Below are 7,315 nucleotides of genomic sequence, written 5' to 3'. Positions count from 1 at the left end.
CCCTTCGGCCGTCCACTCCCTCGCGAACGGGGGAACGCCGCCAGCGGACGGCATCGGGACCCGCTCCCGTCGCGTCGCGTCGACGTCCTCTCCCCCCGCCCCTTCTCGTGCACCTTCCTGGTTGCCCGGAAACCGAAATTGACCTTTGGGTGGTGGTGTGGGATTTTTTTTTTGTTTGCTTTCAGTAAGTTGTTTTGAGAAACAGTGGACCCTTCGCCAGCCACATGAAACGAAATGTGATCTTATTATTGACGGGATGTACTAAAAGGATGTACTAAAAGCACCGAAGAATAGATTCTTTTGAAGTTGCCCGGAAACCGAAATTGACCTTTGGGGGGTGGTGTGGGATTTATTATTATTATTTTTTTGGCTCGTTTCAGTAAGCTGTTTTGGGAAACAGTGGACCCTTCGCCAGCCGCATGGAACGAAATGTGATCTTATTATTGACGGGGTGTACTAAAAGGAAGGGCAGGATTGCCCATTGGAAACCATGGGAGACGTTTGAAGGCCCACTGGAAATAATGGGAGGCAGGAAGGCCAATTGACTTGCAGGGGCTCCTTTGAAATACATTAAAGGACAAGTAGAGTTGCAATAAAAATGCGGAATGGATTTTTCCATTAGGGTCTCTGGGCCCAAATGGACTACTCTGGGACTGGAATGACAGGCCCCAGCCATATGAAAGAAAGAGTTGCAATAGAGTAAGTATTGCAATAGAGTAAGTATTGCAAGTAGAGTTGCAATAAAAATGCGGAATGGATTTTTCCATTAGGGTCTCTGGGCCCAAATAGTTTGCTCAATTTCATGTTCATTGCATCTATGACACTTTCTAACCATCTCATCCTTTGCCGTCCCCATCTTCTTTGACCTTCAATCTTTCCCAGCATCAGGGTCTTCTCCAGTGAGTGCTCCCTTCTCATTTGGTGGCCAAAGTATTTGAACTTCAGTTTCTGCTTCTGTTAGGTCCCTACTGTTTTTGTCCTTTATCATGGCCAGCTTTGCATGGAATGCTCCCTTGATTTCTCAGATTTTCTTGAAGAGATCTCTAATCCTTCCCATTCTATTGTTTTCCCCTATTACTTCACATTGTTCATTCAGGAAGGCCTCCTTATCTCTCCTTGCTGTTCTACTTGTACTGTAATGTATTTCAATGGAGTCCATGCAAGTCAGTTAGCATTCCTGGCTCCTATTATTTCTAATGGGCCTTCAAGTGTCTCCCATTGTTTCCAATGGGCAATCCTGCCCTTCCTTTTAGTACATCCCCTTATTGACTTGTACTTGCAAAAAAAAAAATTGAGTTCTAAAGTTTGTTGGGTGATCTGAGACAAGCAATGTTCCCTCTAACTGTGGAGTCTTGTGAGCAAAAAGTCTACTTTGTGAGCTACTGGGCATTAAAGTTGTGAGCGAGCGATTCGGCTGCTGCATAAACTAGCTTGCTCTGGAGCCATCCTTCCTGAGCGAAGACAAAAATGTGTGAGCTGGAGGCTAAAAAACTGTGAGCTAGCTCACACTAACTCAGCTTAGAGGGAACACTGGAGACAAGTCTCTCTCTCAACTTTGCCTACCTCGCGGGCTTGTTGTGAGGCTAAAGGAGGAAGGGGATGCAGCCTTGTGCAGCATCCTGAGGTCCTTTTCAGAGGCAGGGCAGGATACTTTAAAAAGGGACAGATTCCCTACCCCCCCCTTCTGCATTTTTTTTTTACCCATTCCCCTCCCACATTTGCTGGGTATAGCAGGGGGGGGATGAGAGAGAGGGCCACAGATGAGAACAGGAAGAGCATAAGGCTTGTTGGCTGTATTTGTTTGATTGGTTCTGCCCAAGCTCCCCTCCCAGCAGCTTTTCCACCAGGAGGGAAAGTACAGCACATTTGGGAGTAAGACAAGCCACTGATAGGGATTCTCCAGTGGATGCAACCTCCATTTCCCCCTCCCTGTAGTCCGTACTATGAATCACTGTAGTAACAGCAAGACTTAGTTCCTGTAGAGGATTTAATTTGGAGGAAAATGTAGGGCCAGAACTAGGCTGCCTGGAAACATCCCTCTCTGTTCTAGAAGGCCTCCTCCTGCCAGTCACTGACTGTAGCCACATGCAAGTGTGCCACATTGTGTTCTGCCCATGCTCCAGAGCACTTCCCCACCTATTTTTACTTACTGGCAGGAAAAATGGTACAAAAATGGTTTGATGGGTGGTTCAGTCGTTTATCCAAACAATACAACCCCTCCCCCCCCCAAATACTAGACAGACATAGTACATCTTTCTGATTTTAGTCAAGGGCTGATTGAAGTTTATTAAATAATCACATATTGCAGATCCTAATAACTAATTTCCCTTCCTGTCAAAAGGCAAAGTAGCTGTCCACATAGTTATCAAAACCACAGTGATGGCCGTCAAGTTTAAAAGCCCTATCTGGATGACCAGGTCTGTCTCAGAAACTTAGGGAACATCTGTGTAAAACAATCTTGCTTTCTGTCTTTGGACTGCAGACTTTCAAGTTGGACTAAGGTCTGATTCTTTTTGTATTAGTGCATCTTTTGAATTGGTATCCACTGGCTCTGACTCAGTGTTTACCACTATTTGATGAAACATTCTTGTTCTATCGTGGGCTAGTAGTTGCGCTAAACAAGCTCCTTATCTAACCTCTTGACCCTAGCAAACAAACAATCACATCCATAGCAAGGCTATGTGCTGGAGGCAGGGAATTTCCTGAATTCAGTTGCTAAGTTGAATGCCTTTTCATGGTCATTATCACATGTAACACTTCCATTTTGTCTGGAATACGGGAAACATTTTCTGCAGTAAACTGGAGGTGTTAAATAGTGGGTTCCAGGGACGAACAGACGCCAAGTCTAGTGATCAGCTCTACTTTACTAGTGATATCAGCAAGGAGAAGAAGTACGAAATCCCAGGCAGCCGCCTGTTTTTAAGCATGCAAAAACCACACCCCACTCCCAAGGACAGGCTATTTACATGACACTATTTCTCTATTGGTCTCTTCCAGGATCCTAGCCAACTATTGTTTGTGGACACAAGCTCAACCAGATCCTGGGGCTACTTTATGGATGACTCATCCTTAGTACACAACAGGAGGTTTACATTTTCCCCCTTTCTTTGGGTAAGAATCTACTGGCAATTTTTTGGTTAGTCTTGCTATCCCTGCTTCTTAACTAATGGTGAACAGAATTACAGGAGCAGAGAAAAATAGATTCTGAATCCTGTTGTGCTAGCTGAAGTATGTCTTAACTTATCACATTGCTGCGATAGATTAAGTACACAACGTTTGCACTATACTAGCAAAAGCCACAGGAACTTTGAAGGGAGAGTGACTTTTTCCTTTCCTGAGCTGCAGCAAAACAGTGAGTGCTTTTTGGCAGGATGGGATGGCTGGGTTGTAGTTCCCTCAGGGTCAGCAGTAAGTGCTCTAGTTAAATGGGGAGCAAGCAGTGAATGAAGTTTATCTAGTATCTTTTTGGAATAAGGCATTACACTGTATGAGGACTGTGTGGTGCTATTGTTTGCATAGCATTAACAAACAAAAACTTTTTAAAACCAGCATCTGGGAGTGCCTCCGTACGACTGGGGTGTGACTATGAGAAACAACCATTTACATTGCAATTAGCATGAGGTTCCCTTGGTGGCCTTAATTTTTCAGCCTAAACTACCTTACAGGATAGCAGCTCTGAACTCTTGGATGTAGCAGCAAAATACAGATATTATTTAAGTTGTATTCAAACTATAAACAGCTATTTCAGTTTGAAAGCAGGAAATTGCAAGTAGATAAATAGGTACCACTTCTGTGGGAAGGTAACAGCATTCCATGCACCTCGGCGTTTAGTCATGCCGGCCACATGACCACGGAAATGTCTTTGGACAGTGCTGGCTCTTCGGCTTGGAAACGGAGATGAGCACTGCCCCCTAGAGTCGGATTTGAAGTAAGAAATACAATTGAGAACTGAACAGAAATATCAACAGTGGAACACACGGGATCATTTGCATTGCATATCAGGGAACTTTATCCAATTGACATTTCGGTGAAGAAACCCCTGCTCACTGCAAAGGATTCTAGGAATGCTCTAAATGTACATGTCCTCATTTCCTAAATTACCCATCATTTTATGCTGAATAGTGCACAGGATGATCAGTAGGGGTGGACAAACGGTCTTTCACAGAGGCTTGTTCACCATTGCTGATAATCTCATTGTTAAGTCGCACGCTTAACAAAGCAGTAGGAGAGTGATTCAGCAAGAACACAGCTTTATTCTTCAACTCAAACACAACTCCAACACGGATCAACATCTGATAGCCAGAACAGCTTTTGCATTAAAGCTGTTCCCTTTTTAAACTCTCCCGGCTAATGTAGCCACACCTTACTGTACAATACCAACCAATAAGATTGTTTAAATAACGACCAAACATAGACGTTCCCGCTCAGGGAGCTTGCTGGTACCTGATTGGTTGGTTCTTCCTGGGCTACTAATACGATTGGATGAATTAGGATCCTAGCCCAGGACGAAGCTTTACATGGCATTTCAATTATGTTGTTCACATACAGTTATGCATTCAATGGCAGCTATTGAATACATTATTCTCATAGATGAAATCATGACAAGCTTCCAAGGAACTCCAGAGCTTTCTTGGAACACAGTTTGCAAACCACTGAAGCATGGAAAGACTGTCTTGGAGATGAAATTATAGCAACTCTGTAGAATTACATTGAAAATACTGTATTTGAGACAAAACTTGGCGTAACATTTTGGCTTACCATTCTTGCGTATTTCCTGACGAAAGTACACAGTCCAGCCTCCCCCTTTCCATAAAGGTCAACAAACATCTGTAGTCCAAGTGTGGGAATACAACTGATATTGTTATTAAGTGAACGTCAGCAACTGTCATGTTCTGGGGATGGAACCAATAATTATTTGTATAGTCATTTCAGGTATTTCCTGTAGACGATGATTCCAAGGGGTAAATTAAACGAGATCTAATTTTTGGATGGATATACAAGCTGCAGAAGTGCTTTGTTATGCTAAGAAGTGATGCAAAGGTCTACCACTGGTGCTATTTTTCTATTGGGCCAAGCACTTTTATGTGCCGCCTCGCGTCTTTTTACTGTTATCTGAATGTCCCTACTACTGTGTCATTTCAATAGTAGTACCCTGCTTTATATGCTTGTTTAAATTGTTGTATTTGGCTGTTTTCAATTGTTAGGTCTGTGTTTTGTTTTGTTTTTAACTACACGTTTAGCCAGCATGCAGGGCTGCTGAGACCCACCATGGGCTCCCAGACAAAGATTCCATTGGGGCCTTCCACCATATGACCCTGATTGAAACCAATATTGTAATAAAACAAATTACTTGGCTGGCTAGGGTTGCCACCCCCCAGGTCCCGGTGGGGGCTCCCCCAGTTCTGGGCGCTCCAATCTGCCACCAGCCAGCTGGCTGGCAAGGGGGAGCCTTGCTCCCAAGCCTGACTGCTGACAGCCACCCCTCTCCCTCCCCTCCTGCAAGATTTAAAGGGCTCTTCAGTTGATTAAATGCTTTCAGTTGATTAAATGCTTTCGAGAAGAGGGGGGGCATGTGTACACACCCCCACTTCTTCCCCAAAGTATTTAAAAGGATCCTTTAAATGCTTTGGTAAAGAAGCGGGGGCCAGTGCACGCCTGCAATCCAAGCTGCAAATTCAGAGCTTGGAACATAGGCACTGGTTCCCAACATGATGACATCACTTCTGTGTGATGCCATCATGTTGGGGCTGTCCCCGCCCCACCGGGAATGCCCCCCAAAGTCCCCCGCTGGGGACTTGGAGGGATCTGCCAACCCTATGGCTAGCTGTTAGTATGTATCTATAATAATAAAAGGACCCACAGTGATATCACCCAGAAGTGACGTCATCATGTTGGGCACGTTGGGGGCGGGACTACTATCATTCGAGGGGGAAACCATAGAGTTTTCCCTCGAATGATAGAGCGTCCCCCGCAACATGCCCGCCGTGATGATATCACCTCCGGGTGACGTCATCACACCGGGCACGTTGCCACGATCCCAGCATTTTGGGGGTGGGGTTCCCCCTGGCGGCTCAATCCGGGCCGGCGGGGAACGGACGTATCCAGCGGGGGTTTCCTCGCCACCCCGGGGTACCTGGCAACCCTTTGCAACAATAGCTGCCTCATCTTCTGCAGAAGTGTAACATGAATTATTCATTTCCAGCAAGGAAGAGATGACTATAACTTACAAAAGACATTATTTTAAACATTTTTATTTTGCAATTTTCTGTCACAACCAGTATACAGTAGTGTACACTATATAAATCTAAAAACAAATCAGACAAAAACAAACAAAATTAAAGGTAATAGGCATAACAGTAAAAACAAAGCATTTAAAAAGCAATCTAACAGCAGTAGTCATTTAACACAATGGTCTACGTATCAAACAACCAAAATGCTGTTTGAAAGAGCTGTGTTTGCAAACTTCTATCAGACTAGAAGCTAGGTGGATTGCTTTTGGAAATATTAATCTGGCATGGAGAAAGGGAGATTGAACAGTTGACCAGGCCAATCATGGAGAATGAGGAGAAATAGAGGGGGAGGGCTGTGCGAAAAGGGGGAGGCAGAGGAGGCTACCCCTCAGTCATGACACTCTCCCCTTGGGACTGTTCCTGAGGGCTTTGTAGGAAAAAACCCCATGGAACAGTTTCTACTTAGAAAGAATTAAATGTTTTTAAAAGGAAGTTCAACTCATTCAGAATGTGTAATATGAAGATTTTATATAAGAAATCAGCAGCATTAAATAATGATGACTCCTATGTATACTGTAGGGTTGCCAGCTCTGGGTTGGGAAATACCTGGAGATTTCGGGGGTGCAGCCAGAGGAAGGCAGGTTTTGGGTGGGAGGGAGCCCAAGCCCACCCTCCAAAGAAGCCATTTTCTCCAGGGAAACTGCTCTTGACCATCTGCAAATCAGTTGTAATAGTGGGAGAAGATGGGGAGATGGCAGAGAAGTTCAATGATATTTGTTTTGCTTCTGTGTTCACTACGGAAAGTGTAGGGCACATACCCATGCCACAGCCCTATTTTCAGGAAGGGACTCTGAAGAACTGAGCCAAACTGAGGTGAAGAGAGATGAAATTCTAGACCTACTGGGGAAATTTAAAAAACGATAAGTCTCCAGATCCTGATCACATACACCTGAAACTGAAAGGGAAAGTAGAAAGGGTCAAAACCATTGGGGAAGCTTGGAGACTATTTAAAACTACAATCCTAGAAGCTCAGAAAAAATATATACCACAGGTTAGGAAAGGCACAAATAGGTATAAAATAAAGC

The sequence above is a fragment of the Gekko japonicus genome, unplaced genomic scaffold, assembly GCF_001447785.1.
Source record: "Gekko japonicus isolate JY-2015 unplaced genomic scaffold, Gekko_japonicus_V1.1 scaffold1489, whole genome shotgun sequence".
Lineage (NCBI taxonomy): Eukaryota > Metazoa > Chordata > Lepidosauria > Squamata > Gekkonidae > Gekko > Gekko japonicus.
The sequence above is the reverse complement of the archived record's forward strand: the minus strand, read 5'-3'. Positions refer to the sequence as shown.